Source organism: Oncorhynchus tshawytscha, linkage group LG24 (assembly GCF_018296145.1).
Source record: "Oncorhynchus tshawytscha isolate Ot180627B linkage group LG24, Otsh_v2.0, whole genome shotgun sequence".
Classification (NCBI taxonomy): Eukaryota; Metazoa; Chordata; class Actinopteri; order Salmoniformes; family Salmonidae; genus Oncorhynchus; species Oncorhynchus tshawytscha.
This window is the reverse complement of record NC_056452.1, coordinates 25114346-25137330: the sequence shown is the minus strand read 5'-3', so window position 1 is coordinate 25137330 and position 22985 is coordinate 25114346. Positions and strand designations below refer to the sequence as shown.

At 41.6% G+C, this 22985-nt stretch overlaps 1 long non-coding RNA gene across 1 annotated transcript; it reads right to left on the bottom strand.

The window, feature by feature from the left end:
• Positions 1-353: 353 nt before the first annotated feature.
• LOC121840701 lies at positions 354-16249 on the bottom strand. Its single transcript, XR_006079829.1, has 7 exons — positions 16107-16249; positions 15242-15315; positions 13455-13787; positions 4776-4848; positions 4472-4608; positions 1331-1488; positions 354-1152 (listed from the first exon to the last, which is right to left on the bottom strand). It is a non-coding gene; the product is annotated as an uncharacterized LOC121840701 (long non-coding RNA).
• Positions 16250-22985: the final 6736 nt, after the last annotated feature.

Sequence of the window (22985 nt, the reverse complement as noted above, 5' to 3'; positions counted from 1 at the left end):
AAAGTCGTTTAGGTCACTCGTTTTGCCCATCCTAATGTTCAATCAAACAGTAACTGAAATCCTCGATGCCTGTCTGCCTGCTTTATATAGCAAGCCAAGGCCACGTGACTCACTGTCTGTAGAAGTGATCAATTTTTGTGAACAGGGTGGTGTACCTAATAAACTGTCCGGTGAGTGGATCTCATATGGACATCATATAGCTAAGATAATTCCAGTGCTCATGACATGGATGAACTCGTGCATTGCAAATGGCAGCCACACTACCAGCATTATTAGTGAGAAGAGCTACTAGCACTTTCAATCGCTTGATTGATCATTCAGCATGTTGGAATCACAGGAGACAAAACAACGTGTCCATTTGTCAGTTGAAACAAGTACAACTGGTTTTATTTCAACTGTTTGGATCACTTCTAAGACTGCTTTTAGTCCTACTTACAGGTTTCACATTCACTACATGTTAACAGGACACAGTTTGATTGATAGTTTTCCTGCTTCATCCCCTTGGATCAGATACAATTGTTTTCCCAATGTCACAAATGTGTCTGTCACATCATGAATTCCCTCTGGAACAAAGCACAAATATTTGCTGTTTCCCTCCATGGTGAAAGCAGTGGATCAGCCTCCACAACACTCGAGAGCAGTACATCGGATGGGATAACAGCACCACCTTCTGGTCGAGTAAGGAAGTTCAGAATCAAGTCTTGGATATATGGGTGTTTTCCAGAGATGATTCTTTAGGCAGGGAGCAAAGGAACACAATCACAGCATCCAGGCCCTCTGGCCATCCCCGCCTATACAATGGTACCTATGGAAACCACTGCAGTGGGTCCTTAGAAGACAGAGGGTCAGTGATTGATTGGGCTTTTGGATGTTGAGGTGTGTTTGGGTTTGTGTGTGTGTGTGTGTCTCACCACTGTATGTGTGTCTGTGTCTGGCTGGGGGTCTGCTGTGTGTACTGTGTGTGTAGGAGTGTGTTGGCATGCGTTGAGTCCTGTCCCTCCAGCCAATCCTGGTAGAGTATGAGTAGGTCAGGGTTTGTGTCAGGCAGCCTGACTGTTAGACTGCTGTAGGCGTCCTCCATCTGCTGAACCAAGGCCTTGTCCACCCGACCCCCTGTCTCTCCCTCTGCCTGCCCACGACCACTCACACAGCCTGGGGAGAGAGAGGGGGAGAACGGCGGTCAAACAAAGTATAAAATACAAAAATAAAGATTACACTAAATCCCTTTTCTAGTTTCTATATCCAGTTCAGCTCAACACAAACAGGTTGACAGCTGCCTCGTCACATTAACCCAAAACCAAACCAGGACCAGGAAGTAGATGTGACCTACCGCCGGGGCATGACAGCACCTCCACCAGTTGGTAGGGGATGTGTCTTGTCCTCATGCGGTGGACCAGAGTCTGGATGTTCCTGAAGCCGTAGACGGATGCAAACTGCAGCAGCACCTCCCCATCCCGCTCCAGACACACCTCCTGGAAGTCACGGTTCCTAGAGGAGGGAGGCAAGGGGAGAGATGAAGGGAGGAGGGGGGAGAGATGAAGGGAGGAGGGGGAGAGATGAAGGGAGGAGGGGGAGAGATGAAGGGAGGAGGGGGGAGAGAGGGAGGAGGGAGGAGAGAGATGAAGGGAGGAGGGGGAGAGATGAAGGGAGGAGGGGGAGAGATGAAGGGAGGAGGGGGGGAGAGAGGGAGGGAGGAGAGAGGGAGGAAGGAGGAGAGATGAAGGGAGGAGGGGGAGAGATGAAGGGAGGAGGGGGAGAGATGAAGGGAGGAGGGGGAGAGAGGAAGGGAGGCGGGGGAGAGAGGGAGGAGGGAGGAGAGATGAAGGGAGGAGGGGGAGAGAGGGAGGAGAGAGGGAGGGAGGAGGGGGAGATAGGGAGGAGAGAGGAAGGGAGGTGGGGGAGAGAGGGAGGAGGGAGGAGAGAGGGAGGAGGGGGTGATAGGGAGGGAGGCGGGGGGGAGAGAGGGAGGAGGGAGGAGAGAGGGAGGGAGGAGGGGGAGATAGGGAGGAGGGGGAGATAGGGAGGCGGGGGAGGGAGGGGGAGAGATGAAGGGAGGAGGGGGAGAGAGGAAGGGAGGCGGGGGAGAGAGGGAGGAGGGAGGAGAGATGAAGGGAGGAGAAGGGAGAGAGAAAGGGAGGAGGGGGAGAGAGGGAGTGAGGAGGGGGAGATAGGGAGGAGGGGGAGAGAGGAAGGGAGGCGGGGGGGGAGAGAGGGAGGAGGGAGGAGAGAGAGGGAGGAGGGGGAGATAGGGAGGAAGAGAGGAAGGGAGGCGGGGGAGATAGGGAGGGAGGAGGGGGAGATAGGGAGGAGGGAGGAAGGGAGGCAGGGGGGAGGGAGTGAGAGAGGAAGGGAGGCGGGGGATGGAGGGAGGAGGGGGGGAGAGAGGAAGGGAGGAGAGGGGAGAGAGGAAGGGAGGAGGGGGAGAGAGGAAGGGAGGAGAGGGGAGAGAGGAAGGGAGGCGGGGGGAGGGGAGAGGAAGGGAGGCGGGGAGGGAGGAGGGGGAGAGAGGAAGGGAGGAGAGGGGAGAGGAGGGGGCAGGAAAGGGTTGAGATGGAGGGAGGCAGGGAGGTGGGATATATTTTTAATTCACTCCCTCTTTTACAGCCTGCTTCCTTTACTCTCTTTTCTACCCCTCTCCGCTCTCATCCTTCCCTCTCCTGAGTTCAAATACTATTTAAGGTATTTCAATTACTTTCAAAGACATTATATTTATATATATATATATTTATATACTCCCATGCATTTGGACCAGGGCCCGTATCCACAAAGCATCTCAGAAAAGGTCCTAGGAATCCTGTTAACCTGTTTTAAGACAACAAAAACTCTCCAAACTCTGAGCCAGGAATAAAATCGACTTATAAAAGTATATCTCAGCTGGTAATCACGACAGTTTGAGGTACCCCAAAGGAAAGATAGTGATGACGTGCATTGACATTGCTGCAAATGATGGAGAATAACCACGACCACGATCACGATGAGGCATCGCCCACTGTGAACTCTATAGCAGGCTCCAGACAACTACAGTGAATGTGACTGTACATCAAATGTTGTAATGGTAAAAAGGTAGATATCATTTCTTTCTGACACGATCACTTTGCCTACTCTTATTGCCTAACATGTTGGCATGCATAACCTTTTTTGATAATACAAATTTTGAAAGTTGTTAAAAGCAGAATTTTATAATATTACCATTGTCAACACACTCGTCGTCACTCCCGTTTAACGACTCTAAATCGCTTTGGCACAGTAGGCATCAAGTCACTTGCCGATAATGTTGCATATAACGCTGCAACTTTTTGAAAGAGCTGTCATTTTCATCTAACACTATTGAAGTTAACACTATAGATGCCTTCAATTCCCAATTTATTGTCACGCCTTGGTCATAGTATTTTGTGTTTTCGTTATATGTTTGGTCAGGCCAGGGTGTGACATGGGTTTATATGTTGTGGTTCGTATTGGGGTTTTTGTATTATTGGGATTACGGCTGAGTAGGGGTGTTGCATAGGTTTGGCTGCCTGAGGCGTTTCTCAATCAGAGTCAGGTGATTCTCGTTGTCTCTGATTGGGAACCGTATTTAGGTAGCCTGGGTTTCGCTTTGTATTTCGTGGGTGATTGTTCCTGTCTCTGTGTAGTGTTCACCAGAACACTGTATTAGGTTTCACGTTCCGTTTGTTGTTTTGTATTCATTAGTTATTTCATGTATCGTCATATTTTCATTAAAGACATGAGTAACCACCACGCTGCATTTCGGTCCTCTCTTTCGACAAACGAAGAACGCCGTTACATTTATAGGTTTTTCACAATTTAGAGATATTTTAAACAACGTGATGTTGCGTTCCAAAGGGATCACTTGAAATAACATGAAGTAGGTCATTAAATAATCAAAAGAAAAACAGGTTTATTTATTAGCCTGGTGGTTCTAAGTATTTAGGCATGTTATGTGAAAGAGGTATGTTACAGGTCTAGATTATTTATGGTTGATGAAATATCATTTTAACAACTCAAAAGCAATTGCATGTGATGCAGGAATCACTGACTCACTGCAATGTTCTGTTACCAAGACATCTGCTGGTAACTCTTAACTGGTTAGGGCAGCTCACGAGGTCTCCTAAATATCTGTTGACTTGGTGTGACTCTTATGACTAAAGAGGCTTCATGCACAGCTGGTTTTTATTTGACCCAGAAGAGTAAAATGTCTCTATTCTCAGCGCTTGGGGCCAATGTTCCATTCTGAGACGCTTTGTGGATGCAGGCCCAGACCTGTTTTGCTGGTTTAAATAATGTTTTTGAAAATACTTTGAATAGATGTAATTGATTCAAGCCACATTATCTAAAAATTAAATAAAAAAAATACACAGAAAATAAGTATTTAAATAAACAATAATAATCCAGGCGTATTTGAACCCAGGTCAGCGCTCTTCCCTCTCCAACGGTCTCAGTTCAAGGTCTTCCATCTCTCTCCCCTCCTCACCTGAGAGTCTTGTATGTGATCTGGTCGACATCCAGACCAAACAGTTCCTTCGCAGCGTATTTGAAGACGTGTTCCAGGAAGCCCTCGGATCCTTTGCCCTCATGTCTCACCAAGGCTTGGCCCCTGCCTCACTCAGCCTAACATGAAGATAAAGAGAAGAACGTTACACACTCGGAGTAGCTGAACCTAACAGACAGAAATACACTCACAGACACACATCACCACCTCACTGAGCAATGAGCCTGACATTGAGCACTGACAAACACTTCCTGGTTAAGAACCCAGTGAACATTGAAACACTTACACGTGGTCTAGAGGGACAGAGTCCAGGTCTGCTACGGACACCTTCATCTGTTCCATCATGAGGAACACCTCCCCTGGAACACACACACATTCAGTCTCACATTAAAACAACAGACAACTTATATGGAATGCAGTGTTTGATTTTTATCAGACATAAATGGGACCCATCACATCCCAAAAGTTGACTCGAGTTTCCCGAACAGCCCCTGGAAGCACCTGGATGATCATCAAGACTCATGGAAGAATGTTCTGTGAACAAATGAGTCAAAAGTATAATGTTTTGAACGACATGGGTCCCGTTATGCCTGGCGAACACCAAACTCTGCATTCCACAGTAAGAACCTCATACCAACGGTGAAGCATGGTGGTGGTAGTGTGATGGTTTGGGGATGCTCTGCTGCCTCAGGACCTGGACAACTTGCCTTAATAGAAGGAACCATGAATTCTGCTCTGTATCAGAGTTCTACAGGAGAATGTCAGGCCATCCGTCAGGGAGCTGAAGCTGAAGTACAGCTGGGTCATGCAGCAAGACAATGATCCAAAACACACAATTAAGTCTACATGAAAATGGCTAAAAAGCAACAAATGTGAAGGTTTGGAATGGCCTAGTCAAAATCCAGGCCTAATCCCAATTGAGATGACAGGACTTGAAACGAGCAGCTCAGGCTTGAAAACCCACAAAATGTTGCTGAGTTACTGCAGTTCTGCATGGAAGAATGAGCCAAAATTCCCCCACAGCGAGCTGAAAGACTGATCAACAGCTACAGGAAGCGTTTGGTTGGATTCATTGCAGCTAAAGGTGGTACCACCAGGTATTGAGTGTAAGGGGGCAATGACTTTCTCACACAGGGGCTTTGGGTGTTGCATAACTTTGTGTATGAAGAAAGTATGCAATTGTTGTGTTATTTTTTCACTCAGGTTCCCTTTATCTAATATTAGGTTTTGGTTGAAGATCTGATAAAATTCAGTATCAAAAATATGCAAAAACAGAGAAAATCAGAAAGGGGGCAAATACTTTACAGCTAGAGAGGATAAATATAGAGGTAGAGAGGATAAATATAGAGGTAGAGAGGATAAATATAGAGGTAGAGAGGATAAATATAGAGGTAGAGAGGATAAATATAGAGATAGAGAGGATAAATATAGAGGTAGAGAGGATAAATATAGAGGTAGAGAGGATAAATATAGAGGTAGAGAGGATAAATATAGAGGTAGAGAGGATAAATATAGAGGTAGAGAGGATAAATATAGAGGTAGAGAGGATAAATATACAGGTAGAGAGGATAAATATAGAGGTAGAGAGGATAAATATAGGGGTAGAGAGGATAAATATAGAGGTAGAGAGGATAAATATAGAGGTAGAGAGGATATATATAGAGGTAGAGAGGATAAATATAGAGGTAGAGAGGATAATATAGGAGGTAGAGAGGATAAATATAGAGGTAGAGAGGATAAATATAGAGGTAGAGAGGATAAATATAGAGGTAGAGAGGATAAATATAGAGGTAGAGAGGATAAATATAGAGGTAGAGAGGATAAATATAGAGGTAGAGAGGATAAATATAGAGGTAGAGAGGATAAATATAGAGGTAGAGAGGATAAATATAGAGGTAGAGAGGATAAATATAGAGGTAGAGAGGATAAATATAGAGGTAGAGAGGATAAATATAGAGGTAGAGAGGATAGATAGAGGTAGAGAGGATAAATATAGAGGTAGAGAGGATAGATATAGAGGTAGAGAGGATAGATATAGAGGTAGAGAGGATAAATATAGAGGTAGAGAGGATAAATATAGAGGTAGAGAGGATAAGTATAGAGGTAGAGAGGATATATATAGAGGTAGAGAGGATAAATATAGAGGTAGAGAGGATAAATATAGAGGTAGAGAGGATAAATATAGAGGTAGAGAGGATAGATATAGAGGTAGAGAGGATAGATATAGAGGTAGAGAGGATAAATATAGAGGTAGAGAGGATAAAATATAGAGGTAGAGAGGATAAATATAGAGGTAGAGAGGATAAATATAGAGGTAGAGAGGATAAATATAGAGGTAGAGAGGATAAATATAGAGGTAGAGAGGATAAATATAGAGGTAGAGAGGATAAATATAGAGGTAGAGAGGATAAATATAGAGGTAGAGAGGATAAATATAGAGGTAGAGAGGATAAATATAGAGGTAGAGAGGATAAATATAGAGGTAGAGAGGATAAATATAGAGGTAGAGAGGATAAATATAGAGGTAGAGAGGATAAATATAGAGGTAGAGAGGATAAATATAGAGGTAGAGAGGATAAGGATAAATATAGAGGTAGAGAGGATAAATATAGAGGTAGAGAGGATAAATATAGAGGTAGAGAGGATAGATAGAGGTAGAGAGGATAAATATAGAGGTAGAGAGGATAGATATAGAGGTAGAGAGGATAGATATAGAGGTAGAGAGGATAAATATAGAGGTAGAGAGGATAAATATAGAGGTAGAGAGGATAAGTATAGAGGTAGAGAGGATATATATAGAGGTAGAGAGGATAAATATAGAGGTAGAGAGGATAAATATAGAGGTAGAGAGGATAGATATAGAGGTAGAGAGGATAGATATAGAGGTAGAGAGGATAGATATAGAGGTAGAGAGGATAAATATAGAGGTAGAGAGGATAAATATAGAGGTAGAGAGGATAAATATAGAGGTAGAGAGGATAATATAGAGGTAGAGAGGATAAATATAGAGGTAGAGAGGATAAATATAGAGGTAGAGAGGATAAATATAGAGGTAGAGAGGATAAACATAGAGGTAGAGAGGATAAATATAGAGGTAGAGAGGATAAATATAGAGGTAGAGAGGATAAATATAGAGGTAGAGAGGATAAATATAGAGGTAGAGAGGATAAATATAGAGGTAGAGAGGATAAATATAGAGGTAGAGAGGATAAATATAGAGGTAGAGAGGATAAATATAGAGGTAGAGAGGATAAACATAGAGGTAGAGAGGATAAATATAGAGGTAGAGAGGATAAATATAGAGGTAGAGAGGATAAATATAGAGGTAGAGAGGATAAATATAGAGGTAGAGAGGATAAATATAGAGGTAGAGAGGATAAATATAGAGGTAGAGAGGATAAATATAGAGGTAGAGAGGATAAATATAGAGGTAGAGAGGATAAATATAGAGGTAGAGAGGATAATATAGAGGTAGAGAGGATAAATATAGAGGTAGAGAGGATAGATATAGAGGTAGAGAGGATAGATAGAGGTAGAGAGGATAGATATAGAGGTAGAGAGGATAGATAAAGAGGTAGAGAGGATAGATAGAGATAGAGAGGATACATATAGAGGTAGAGAGGATAAATATAGAGGTAGAGAGGATAAATATTGAGGTAGAGAGGATAGATAGAGGTAGAGAGGATAGATATAGAGGTAGAGAGGATAGATAGAGGTAGAGAGGATAGATATAGAGGTAGAGAGGATAAAGATAGAGGTAGAGAGGATAGATATAGAGGTAGAGAGGATAGATAGAGGTAGAGAGGATAAATATAGAGGTAGAGAGGATAGATAGAGGTAGAGAGGATAAATATAGAGGTAGAGGATACATATAGAGGTAGATAAATATAGAGGTAGAGAGGATAATATAGAGATAGAGAGGATAATATAGAGGTAGAGAGGATAAATATAGAGGTAGAGAGGATAGATATAGAGGTAGAGAGGATAAATATAGAGGTAGAGAGGATAAATATAGAGGTAGAGAGAGGATAAATATAGAGGTAGAGAGGATAGCTATAGAGGTAGAGAGGATAAATAGAGGTAGAGGATAAATATAGAGGTAGGATAAATATAGAGGTAGAGAGGATAGCTATAGAGGTAGAGAGGATAAATATAGAGGTAGAGAGGATATATATAGAGGTAGAGAGGATAAATATAGAGGTAGAGAGGATAAATATAGAGGTAGAGAGGATAAATATAGAGGTAGAGAGGATATATATAGAGGTAGAGAGGATAAATATAGAGGTAGAGAGGATAAATATAGAGGTAGAGAGGATAAATATAGAGGTAGATAGGATAAATATAGAGGTAGAGAGGATAGCTATAGAGGTAGAGAGGATAAATATAGAGGTAGAGAGGATATATATAGAGGTAGAGAGGATAAATATAGAGGTAGAGAGGATAGCTATAGAGGTAGAGAGGATAGCTATAGAGGTAGAGAGGATAAATATAGAGGTAGAGAGGATAAATATAGAGGTAGAGAGGATACAGTTGAAGTCGGGAAGTTTACATACACCTTTGTCAACTACATTTTTGTACAATTCCTGACATTTAGTCCTCGTAAAAATTCCCTGTCTTAGGTCAGTTAGGATCACCACTTTGTTTCAGAACGTGAAAAGTCAGAATAAGACTAGAGAAAATTATTTCAGCCGTTATTTCTTTCATCACATTCCCAGTGTGTCAGAAGTTTACATACACTCAATTAGAATTTGGTAGCATTGCCTTTAAATTGTTTAACTTGGGTCAAACGTTTCAGGTAGCCTTCCACAAGCTTCCCACAATAAGTTGGGTGAATTTTGGCCCATTCCTGACAGAGCTGGTGTAACTGAGTCAGGTTTGTAGGCCTCCTTGCTCACACACACTTTTTCAGTTCTGCCCACAAATTTTCTATACGATTGAGGTCAGGGCTTTGGGATGGCCACTCCAATAACTTGACTTTGCTGTCCTCCAGCCATTTTGCCACAACTTTGAAGTATGCTTGGGGTCATCAGAAGACCCATTTGTGACCAAGCTTTAACTTCCTGATTGATGTCTTGAGATGTTGCTTCAATATATCCACATAATTGTCCTTCCTCATGATGCCATATATTTTGTGAAGTGAACCAGTCCCTCCTGCAGCAAAGCACCCCCACAACATGATGCTGCCACCCCCGTGCTTCACAGTTGGGATGGTGTTCTTCGGCTTGCAAGTCTCCCCCTTTTTCCTCCAAACATAACGATGGTCATTATGGCCAAACAGTTCTATTTTTGTTTCATCAGACCAGAAGACATTTCTCCAGAAGTACGATCTTTGTTCCCATGTGCAGCTGCAAACCTTTTTATGGAGGTTTTGGAGCAGTGGCTTCTTCCTTGCTGAGCGGCCTTTCAGGTTATGTCGATATAGGACTAGTTTTACTGTGGATATAGATACTTTTGTACCTGTTTCCTCCAGCATCTTCACAAGGTCCTTTGCTGTTGTTCTGGCATTGAAAAGTACGTTCATCTCTAGGAGAAGGAAAGCGTCTCCTTCCTGAGCGGTATGGCGGCTGCGTGGTCCCATGGTGTTTATACTTGCGTACTATTGTTTGTACAGACAAACATGGTACCTTCAGGCGTTTGGAAATTGCTCCCAAGCATGAACCAGACTTGTGGAGGTCTACAATTTTATTTCTGAGGTCTTGGCTGATTTCATTTGATTTTCCAATGATGTCAAGCAAAGAGGCACTGAATTTGAAGGTAGGCCTTGAAATACATCCGCAGGTGCACCTCCAATTGACTCAAATGATGTCAATTAGCCTATCAGAAGCTTCTAAAGCCATGACATAATTTTCTGGAATTTCCAAGCTGTTTAAAGTCAACTTAGTGTATGTAAACTTCTGACCTACTGGAATTGTGATACAGTGAATTATAAGTGAAATAATCTGTCTGTAAACAGTTATTGGAAGAATTACTTGTATCATGCACAAAGTAGATGTACTAACCGACTTGCCAAAACTATAGTTTGTTAACAAGAAATGTGTGGAGTGGTTGAAAAACGAGTTTTAATAACTCCTACCTAAGTGAATGTAAACTTCCGACTTCAACTGTATATATAGAGGTAGAGAGGTTAGATCTAGATATATTATTTATTTTATTTCACCTTTATTTAACCCGGTTGGCAAGTAAGCAAGATAGATGGGGTCAATTAGTTCACATATGGTGTCCAGAGCACAGCTGGGGGCAGAGGGTGGTCTATAGCAGGAGGCAACGGTGAGAGACTTGTTTTTAGAGAGGTGGATTTTTAAAAGTAGAAGTTCAAAATGTTTAGGTACCGACTTGGACAGTAGGACAGAACTCTGCAGGCTATCTTTGCAGTAGATTGCAACAACGCCCCTTTGGCAGTTCTATCTCGTCTGAAAATGTTGTAGTTAGGGATGAACATTTCAGTATTTTTGGTGGTCTTCCTAAGCCAGGATTCAGACATAGCTAGAACATCCGGGTTGGCAGAGTGCGCTCCGGGGACACCGTGCGCCTCCCGGTATAACACGGTGCCTGCCCGGTCCAACTCTCTCCACGGTAAGCACGGGGAGTTGGCGCAGGTCTCCTACCTGACTTAGCCACACTCCACGTGTGCCCCCGCCACAAACTTTTTGGGACTGCCTCTCGTCCCAGCCTCCAGCTCTGCCTTGGGTGGGTGATTTTAAAAACAATTCACAAACATCAACATGCAGTAGAGCATGCATAATGTTGTTGATTTGACTTCTAATTTAGTTTGAAGTCAATTTAAGTAATAATTACTTTTCATTGAACTTACTAGAAGTATTTGAGTAAAAAAATGCAGATGGTCTTACAGTGTTAAAACAACACTCTCCCCCAAATACTGTGTTATGGAATAAAAGTAAAAAGTGTAGCAGCATCATCTCTAATAGTTTCAAAGTCTGAATTTGCAACACCCATGGTGTTAGGGAACCAAGACACTAGGAGTGTTAGTTTGTCAACACTTTGAACAGTGTTTATTTAATACAACTATTTTGATGGGTCACATATACACATTAAGTGTTACATTTAACACTGTAGATGTAAAAATGTTGATTTGAAAAATGCTATTTAGGGTTAAAGTTATGGTTAGGTTTTATGACTTTGTTGTTGTGCCAGCTAGTAACCACTCTGCAGAGCTGCCTCCACATACATGAGTCATCCAAATAAATGTCAACCTGAGAGCTACTGTATGTACTGTGATGTCTGAAATATACAGTATTGGTGTGGATAATAATTAAATACAAGACAACAAGCTCTATATGATAGAAGTAACATTATAACGACTGGTTATTTCCAAAGGTGTATTTGTACATAAATCAATAACGATATTCATAACAAAATTCCCATTTAGAATATTACATCAATTATACAAACCAAGCTTAGTGGTAAATCACTGTTTGTGAGTTTTACAGAATAATACAACACATCAAATGACACAGTGCCTTCAGAAAGTATTCACACCCCTTGACTTTGTCCACATTTTGTTGTGTTAAAGCCTGAATTGAAAATAGATTCAACTGAGATGTTTGGGTCACTGGTCCACACACAATAGCCCATAATGACAAAGTGGAATTAAGTTTTTCAAAGGTTTTACAAATAATGTAAAAAATAAAAATCTTAAATGTCTTGAGTAAAAAAGTGTTCAACCCCTTTCTTATGGCAAGTCTAAATAAGTTCATGAGTAAACATTTGCTTAACAAATCACATAATACATTGCATGGACTCACTCTGTGTGAGCTTCTACAAAGTATTGACTTAGAGACGTACCCAGACAGACTCACAGCTGTAATCAATGCAAAAGGAGCTCCTACAAAGTATTGACTTAGAGACATACCCAGACAGACTCACAGCCGTAATCATTATTGACTTAGGAGTTTGACTACTTGTGTAAATGAGATTTTTCTGTCCCCACAAGGATAGTAGAACAACACACACACACACACACACACACACACACACACACACACACACACACACACACACACACACACACACACCACACACACACACAACACACCACTCTTCCAGATTGAAAGTTATGCAGGCTTCTGGTTTAGGGCCTCTCTGGTAACTTTGTCATTGTTTCTCAAGGAACTATTAAGTCTTACGATGCGAAACAGTAGAAAACCCAGAACAGTGATGATGCTGACGATAGGTGACCTGACGATCCCAGAAACGCTTGTTTTTCATTTCTCACTGAGAAAATAGAGTTTAGCACTCAGAATACTCACAAATGTTGCAGTATCAAGCCCCATATGGAATATATACACTGAGTGTACAACACACTCGAACACCTTCCGAATATTGAGTTGCACCCCTTTGCCCTGAAAACTGCCTCAATTCATCGGGGCATGGATCCTACAAGGTGTCGAAAGCATTCCACAGGGATAATGGCCCATCTTGACTACAATGTTTCCCACAGTTGTGTCAAGTTGGCTGGATGTCCTTTGCGTGGTGGACCATTCTTGATACACACAGGAAACTTTTGAGCGTGAAAACCCAGCAGCGTTGAAGTTCTTGACACATTCAAATTGGTGCTCCTGGCGCCTACTACCATACCTCATTGAAATGCACTTAAATCTTGTCTTCCCATTCACCCTCTGAATGGTACACATACACAAGACATGTCTCATTTATCTCAATGCTAAATAAATTAAATCCTTCTTTATCCTGTCTCCTCCCCTTCATCTACACTGATTGAAGTGGATTTAACAAGTGACATCAACAAGGGATCATAGCTTTCACCTGGATTCACCTGGTCAGTCTATGTCATGGAAAGAGCAGGTGTTCCTAATGTTTTGTTAACTCAGTGTATATGAATACTGTATTATCACATTTAATTTGAATTACTGGACCTTTTCCTGGTCATATCACATGAACCCATTTAACCTGTGTAACACTGGTCACTGTATATTAACATTGTACTCACATGTAACGGAAACATTCAATGTGCCATGTCCGTTGCCACAGTTTGTGTTAATGGTAAAAGTGTAGTTTCCCTCATCAGCTTTGGTAACATTTTTGATCTCACAAAAGTAGGTGTTGGTTGTTATCGTAGTGTTACAATCTTTTGTACAATCACAATTTCGTATTGGAGTTTTTGATTTATCCTTCCAGAAATACTGTTCAGTTTTACATCCCGTCTCACTGTTACCTACATCACCCGTCTTATTCTGATATGCATCACTGTAATCCACTCTACATGTCAGGTTGTGGTTCTGTCCTGCTACAACCGATTGATTTTCACACGTTACATTAACCCCTGGAAAACAAACAAGGACATGAATTAATCAACAAGCAACATAGTATCGGATATCAATGAATGAAAGGATATCAATGGATAATATTGGGTATCAAACTATATCAAGGAATGAACATGCAACATAATATCATAGTGTTGTAAGTCTTGTGGGCACACTAGAATAAACAATTATCATGTACTGCACCTTCAGAAACGTTGAAGACCCCTGGACTTATTTCACATTTAGTTGTTTTACTAATTTGATTAAATATATGTTTTACACATAATACCTCATAATGACAAAGTGCTTGTGCTTCTATTTGCGACCATGCAGTGAAAACTAACAAGTAATGTAACAATCTCACAAGACGAACATTCACGGTCCAGTGTAGATACGGCATTGTGCTATTGCCGTGTAGTGGCTCAGCATTCTTACTGGAACGAAATAGCGCAGGCTGCTCTGAGAGTCAAATCCAATTCTGCTCACTTTTCAGCCGTGCGAGTTGGCAACAGGCCAGGGAAGAACAAAGATGCGGGGGGTTGACGACAGTGTCCTAAACCGCAAATGTTATCAGCCGTGTCTCAGATGTGGAGCACGTGGTCTAACAGGGACAGAATCAAGAGTTATGCAGTTACTTCCCTTGCTGTTTACAGAAGGGTCAGCAGCAATACAGGACTCATTCCTTATGGTGGCTGGGATAGAACCGATTTCGGGGTTGGATAGTCTGTGTGAAATGCCAGGGAAGGGATTCTGAAAGGTAACAAGTTAAAGCTGTTAAGAACAAGCAAACTCGCAAGCTCAGAAAAAAATGGGGTTTTCATCAATCACTACAATGTTAATTTAGAAATCATCAATGGAAACAGAATGCACCTGAGCTTAATTTCAAGTCTCATAGCAAAGGGTCTGGGTACTTATGTAAAAAAAGGTATTTCTGATATTATTTTTAATACATTTGCAAAAATGCCCATAAAAACGTGTTTTTGCTTTGTCATTATGGGGTATTGTGCATTGATTATTAATTTTTATTTATTTAAGTCAGTTTAGAATAAGGTTGGAACGTAACAAAATGTGGAATGGGGTCTGAAAACTTTCCGACTGCCCTGTAGCTTAGTAGAACCCCCCTCTTGTTTAATGCACAATGTTAGTTTTGGTTGTGTTTCAGTTATTTTCTGCTCAATAGAAATGAATGGTAAATAATGTATTGTGTCATTTTGGAGTCACTTTATTTATAAATAAGAACAGCATATGTTTCTAAACACTTCTACAATAATGTGTTTGCTACCACGATGATGAATACTCCTGATGATTTAATTGTGAATAATGATGGGAGGGTCAAAGATCTTACCCCCAAGACATGCTAACCCCTCACCAATACAATAACAGGGGAGGTTAGTATGTCTCGGGGCTATGATCTTTGAACGAATAACTTTCTCACTCATAACAACCATAATAATGTATAAAGTGTGCAGTTTACCTTGTTTTTCTGACTGGACATTAGAAGTGAGCAAACAGAGACTCAGAAACAGCAGAAGCATTTTGCCATGTGTCCTAAAGCACAAAGAACAAATACCACAAAACATGAATAGCTTATACATTAACCTACATTAACCTACATCAGATTGGACATAGACTGTATGCTTCAAGCAGTAGTTCTATGTCTTGAAGGACTGGAATTAACCACAGCCCTGATCTGTAGTCATGGCAACTGTGGAGCTGTAGTGATATTTAAGAACAGGTCAGGAGAAATTCTGGGTGAATCTGAATAGTTTTCAAGTCCCACTCAAGCAGTTTTTTAAATTACTTTCCCTTTTGAAAGACCATATCCAAAGTATAAATACAGTAGTGTATACACACTTACGCTTTAAAATAGACATTGAGAAAAATAGAGCTGTTTAGACTTATCTACAAAAGTCAATGAGTTAAAAAATACTTTGGCGTTGTAAAATGGGTATGAGAGGTTCTGAATTGCAACCTGGGGCTCCCCCCGCACCAAAACTTCTCCCCCCTGCATGTAATCTGCAAAGCCTGAACTTCTCCACATTTATGCATTTTCCTCTCTCCACAGCCTTAGTAGGCCTACCAAAGAAACACCCAGAGTTCAGATGAATTCACCATCTAACACAGACTGTCATTAGCGCTGAGGAAAACAAAATAACCTTCTGAGATAGAGACTCTGAGAGTAATCATGAGATGTCTGTCGAGGTGACGTGACCAACAAATCCTCACTCACTCACTCACTCACTCACTCACTCACTCACTCACTCACTCACTCACTCACTCACTCACTCACTCACTCACTCACTCACAATGATCTAAGTAGGTAAGGATACTGTACTTACAAGCTTACAGCCTCTGATTGTTCTGCCGTCAAATAAAGTTGTATAGTGCAGTGTCCCAGAAAATAACTGTGGGAGAAGAGATTCGTTGGAGACAGTGGATACTCCCTTTCACAATCTCTACCCTACCTGAAGACTGTTGAAAAGGCATGCACATTCTCTCTCTCTCTCTCTCTCTCTCTCTCTCTCTTCCTCTCCCTCCTGGACAGATCCCCGACAGTCCTAACATGGGCACCGAGGGAGGACGAAGCTACAGTGAATTTACTTTCACCAAGGGTTTTTTCCCTGGACTTTTTCTTAGGCTAAGCTAGATTTTCCTGACAGGAAAGAACCCCAGACTCTAGTAGAGTTTCCAGAGGTACACCTATCTAGTACTGGATCAGACCCCTCTTGGCCTCCAGAACAGCCTGAGTTCTTTGGGCATGGATTCTACAAGTCAAAAACTTTCCTCAGGGATGTTGGTTCATGCTTACGCAATGGCATCACGCAGCTGCTGCAGATTGGGTGGCAGTGAAACCATGCCCCCAAGAAGTTCTGGAGGCAAAGAAGGGTTCGATCCAGTGCTAGATAGGTGTACCGTTGACACCAGGCAGGTTGGGTCCATCGATTCATGCTGTTTATGCCAATTCCTGATTTCCATTAGCATGACACAAGACCTGGATTCGTTATACCAGACAATATTCTTCCACTCCTAAATTGTTTAGTGTTGATTGCGTGCCCATTGGAGCCACAAAAACATGAAACATGCTGCTAGTTCCTATTTTTTTTTTCTAGATTTCAAAAAGAAACATTCATCTTATATTCTGTCACCTGCACCTCTTCCCTGGGTCCTTAGTGTACAAGACAAAGTTGTGCACAATTTTCTGTCAATATATCTGGTCAAACAACAGTTAATAAACAACTCTAAGGGGGACCTAATAAATATGTGATTTTGGTGGAAAAAAATCACATATTTTCTCCGTTTTATTCTTCCTGGTTTTAGATTTTGTTTTGTGTTTTTACTCTCACAATTACAATTGTTCATAGAGAAACAACACAATTAGATGTTCTGAGTCCATGTCAATGCTTCAATCACATCAGAACACATTTTATTTCGGACTGGACTTGTCATTTGTGAGTGTAATTCCCCCTTAATTGTGCATCTGGCCCTTTAATTCCGTGTCTAGCGAGTGAGGAATGGGCCGTCTGATGTGCTGGTCTAGAAGGTTCTGTACTGATGCTGCTCATTTCATGGCAAAGTTACTCATCAATTACTCATTTTTCTACCATTTATATCTCCTGATTATGACTGTCCTGTTCACCTTGAATTTTATATTGTTGTTGTTATTTCTTTATTCATGTTCAAATTCCCATGTGCAGTCTGAGCCATTCTCTGCTGTACTACTAGTGTTGATGCTTTGGAACTGAAAGTAGTCAAATCTCTTGTTAGGGTTGTTTCGTACATTACATCAGTCTGGATACAAGTGCAGGTTACACGTCGATTTTGTTCATGTAAACCAGGGGTTCTTAAACTATTTCAGCCTGGGACTCAAATGATAAAATTGTGTGTTTTCCTGGTACCCAATCTTATGAAAACATGAAACTATACGTAAATATTGATACTTTTCATTACTCTTATGCTAAAAACAAATTCATCATAGACAAAAAACTGTCATGTCACCTCCTCCTCCTTCCCTCCGGTGCTCGAAGTCGCCGGTCTACTAACCACCGTTCCACACATACACACACACACACACACACACACATAGACACACACACGCACACGCACACACACACATTCACAGACACACACACACACACGCACACGCACACACACACATATTCACAGACACACACACACACACACACACACACACACACACACACACACACACACACACACACACACACACACACACACACACACACACACACACACACACACACACACACACACACACACACACACACACCAAAGTAGGACAAAGCATACATTGATTTTACTTTAAATTTTTCTTAGGCTAATCTAGATCCAAGAAAGGAAAGAACACCAGAGTCAAGGAGAGTTGATATGGTGGAGGTGATATGGTCCTTGACTTGTCTCTCAAAGCACTCACGGAAGTGAGTGCTACGGGGCGGTAGTCGTTTAGCTCTCTCTCTCTCTCTCTCTCTCTCTCTCTCTGATTTTCCTTTTATTTTTATTATATCCCAGAGAGGAAAAAACACCAGACTCAAGGAGAGTTTCCAGAGGTGTTTTAATGCTCAACATGTGTGACAATGACATCATAGATATATATTTTTTAGATAATACAACTTAAAAGGGGCTGATCTGCAATTGGTTCCTCCATTATGGGACTTGTAAATGACTGATATATTTGACTCGTCATGAAACTAGGCGTATGTCGCGGGTCACTACTTCACAGGAGAGCCGTTTGAACATTGTTTTTTATCAAAATGTGTTTTTGGGCAGAAAGGCCTTCTGGAACATGTGAACTTTCATGCGCCTTACAGTTTTTCTCAATTTGCTAAAACACAATTTCTGAAACCTTGCTCCATTTCCTGAAAACAGTAAACACAAAACCTCATCTTCAAGCACTATTTACATAACCTCTGACTCCTCTTGCAAAATGAAACATTCGCCTCAAAACAGTTTTACCTGTGTTCAAAATCAAACACTGCTCTCAAATCATAAACAAAGTGATCAAAATGATATACACTCTCAAGCAGTCAGTAAACAATACACCGAAAAATAGAAAACACATTGTTCAAAACATACAATTCTCAGGAGAAGTACATTTTTAATCTAAAAAAATATTCATATTTTTCCGTCATTGTCTTTTGGTGAACGAAAACATGTTCTATCATAGTAGCTCAAAATTGATCAGAAATTACTACTCTGCTTTGCTCTTTGCAATTTTGTTTTTTGTTCTTCCTCCTCCTTGTACCCCTATTTTTACAGTACTGTACCCTGCATCTCACAAACTTGTCCTTTGTCTCTGTGATACTGTAATTCTTGTTCTTTGTTGATATGAACCTGCAACCAGTCAAAATCTATTGAGCAGTCAGTACTGTTACAGTTTTTCTCAGTCGCTTTGGTGCATTTCTTAGATCAAAAGTGCAATTCTTGATACTACTTGTACAAATTCCAAATCAGCTAGTCACTTGTGCACATCATTAAAGCAATTTCTTATTCCTTTGAACAAATTGCAATTGATAATGTACAAGTGTCAGCTTTTTTCCACATTATCAATTGCTCATGTCATGTTGATCAAAATATAGTAGATGGTTCTCTGTTGAAGAGTCCTACCCCTCAAAACATCTAGGCATTAGTTCCTAGCATAAGCCATTACATACAATTTTTAAAAACTATTTGTCATAAACTGTCAAGCATAGTTTTACACATTTCTATTAGACCTTTTGTACAAAAACGTGAATTGATGAATCGTGCAGGTGAAATTGACCCTCACTCATGAAGGAATGTAAAGTGTTAGTTCAACCAACAATCAACCAGTTGTCTAAATTGCTCAAAGGTGCATCTCATGAAGAATCAATTGGCAAGCATATATAGACAGACCACAACACAGAGTTGCAATTTTCCAATAATGGATGGACCAGGAAACGAACAGGGTCAACAGCCAAGAGGAGGAAGAAGAGGAGCAAGGATGCGTGGTGGAAGGCAAAACAGAGGAAGAGGCAGAAGAGGACATAGGCGCATATCTGATGACATAAGGGCCACTATTGTAGACCATGTTGTCAATCATGGCCTTACAATGGCTGAGGCGGATCGAAGGGTGCAGCCGAATATTGGGAGATCAACCGTGTCCTCAATAGTTCAAACGTTTCGAAGAGAGAACAGGTATGTCCACCAATGTATAGTGCACTGTTACTGTATATAAGCAGTATACTGTATACTTCCTACAATGCTTCATATTACAGTAGTCCACTTGTATTTCACAGCATACAGAAAATACTCTATACAGATACATACTGCACCTTACATGCACCCACCTGTATGTTTACAGTAAAATGTGTGTTCGCATAGTTTTTGTCTGTGAAAGTGTGCGATGCATCACAGCATTTTTCCCCACATAGGACTGCAAGATTACCTCAAACCGGTGGCAGAGGAAGCCTTTTCACACCTCAACAGGAGGAGGCTATTTGCACCATGGTCCGAGCAAACAATGCCACGAGGCTCAGGGAAATACAAAGGACCATTATAGAAGACAACGATGTCTTTGAAAACATCCATACGGTTAGCATCTCAACCATCGACAGGGTGCTGCATAGAAACCAGATGAGTATGAAACAGCTGTACCGTGTACCATTCCAAAGGAATGAGGACAGAGTTAAGGAGCTACGGTACCAGTATGTACAGGTAAAACATATATCTATGTAACTACTTTACAGCAACATTTTATAGTGATACATAGTACAGTAAGCATAAACTGCACACATTTCCATTGCTGTGGAAAGAACATGCAATATATGTACATTTTATGTCACTCTTCCTTACCAAAACAAATTAAACTGTGTGTTCTGGGATATAGCGTATAATGGAGTTGGAATCAAGTGAACCCTCTCACAACTTTGTATACGTGGATGAGGCTGGCTTCAACCTGACCGAATGCAGAAGACGGGGTCGGAATATCATTGGTCACAGAGCTACTGTGGATTTGCCAGGCCAACGGGGAGGAAATATCACCATGTGTGCTGCTATTTCGGAGCATGGTGTCCTAACCCCCCTTATAGGGCCATACAACACCCAGCATCTGTTATTTTTAGAGACTCCCTACAGGGCTCTCATCCCTGATGATGAGAGGGGTCTGTTTAGAGAGGATTTGCCAAAGTATGTGGTCATTTGTGATAATGTGAGTTTCCATCGATCAAACATCATAACGCAATGGTTTGTGACCCATCCGAGGATGCTCATATAATTCCTCCCACCTTATTCACCATTCCTTAACCCAATTGAGGAGTTCTTTTCAGCATGGAGGTGGAAGGTGTACGATTGTTAGCCACACACACAGATGACCCTGCTGGCTGCAATGCATGCAGCATGTGAGGACATCACAGTAGACGCCTGCAGAGGATGGATAAGGCATGCCAAAAGATTCTTTCCACGTCGCGTTGGAAGGGAAAATATCTGGTGTGACGTGGATGAGAATATGTGGGCCGACAGACAGGAAAGTCTGGATGTGTAGAGACAGCACAACAGTGCTGCGGGCAAAGTTGTGCCTTAGGGGTGGTTTCCTGTGTTTCTTTCTAATTTTTTTTTTCCTTTGTGCCCCTTGTGTTGTCCAGTCTCTTTCAATCAATAACCCACATACAGTAATATGTAAATAGTACTGTTGAAATTGATATATGCCAATAGAAGTGCAGCCTTGTGCATTTTCAGGAGCCCCATTGGTGCAAAGCAGAGTCTTCTGTTCTGAGCACCCAATGACCAGTAGATTGGCATGAATATTTACTTTTGAGAGATGGGGGTAGCTTTAGGTGCAGTTTGTGTGTGTGTGTGTTTATGCAATGGTATTTGTGTGTCAGTGGGGTCGTGAGGCAGGACAACAGAGAGGGGGCAGTTTTATGGCTGGGTGTATGTGTTCTTGAGATGGAATGTCTTTGTTTCCTGGGGTCGTGAGACAACAGAGCTGAGGGGGTAGTTTTAGGGGGGTAGTTTTATTGCTGGGTGTGTGAGTTGGTTCCTGTTTTAGCAGGGGTACGTAAGATGACTTGAGTCAGGCGGTTTGGCGCTGTATAATATGAGCTATGTGTATGAATGTTTACATATATATATATATGACAAATCCCCCTCTTCACGTCTACTAGACGTGAACCATAGAACCAAAAATATAAAGCAACCAAACAATTTGGTAGGAACCAAAATTTTGAGTCCCCCTCTTCACGTCTTTTAATACATGAAAACTATAGTGCACTGGTGGTGGTTGCATTCGTGGGTATACATAAGGTGGTGCTTCTAATCTTGTCTGGTGTGCATGGTGGGTCTGTAGGTGTAGTGCTACGCTTGGTGCGTGTGAGATTGAAGGGAGTTATATCAGGAATGGTATCAGGGATAGGGGTTGGGGTGAGAGGGGTTGATGCTTTAGTATGTGTTTGTTCTATTAACCATGTGAGAGTACCTAGGGTTACTCCAAATATCAGTAGGAATATCACAAACAGTGGTTCAGATATTCCTAGCCTTGCCCAGGGAGAGAGAAATATCCCTTTAACTGGGCGAGGTTCCTTTTTCAGGGGAGGCGGAGTTTGATGCCGCATCACCTGAGTCAGGAGTGTCTTCATTTGGAATCAAATTTAGGCTGTTCAAATCAGCTCTGACTTCAGTCAGTGTTCTAGAAGGAATTGGGGCTGGGGTGCAATGTGTAAGGTGGTGCCAAGGTGCGCCTGATTTACCTTTGACCTGGACTGAGTGTGAAGTAACCTCCTTCACTTCGTACGGTCCAGTCCACCTGGGTTCCAGCCACTTTATCTTGTGGACTTTTAACCATCACCCAGTCACCAACCTTTACCTTCAGTGGTGGCGTGTCCCCCGGCAGCTCCCCCTCCTGGACCTTGTGAACCTGGGTAGAGAGTGCTGCAGAGAGAACCGTCAGTTTTTTCACATAATTAGACATTACAATTTGTTGTACATCAAGGGCGGGCATATGACCTCCACCAGACCTTGAGATTGGGGCCTGTACACAGATCCAAATCTGTGGGTTATGCCAAATCTTTCTTCCACCTGTCTTAGGTGTTAGTTACTGAAATATGAGCCATTTGTCAAATTTGATTTGTCTTGGGATGCCATACCTGGGTATTAGTTCTGTTTCTAGCCACTTAATGACTGACTTGGCATCCTCTTTTGCTGTTGGTATTGCTCTACCCATTTGGAGAACCTATCTACCATGACTA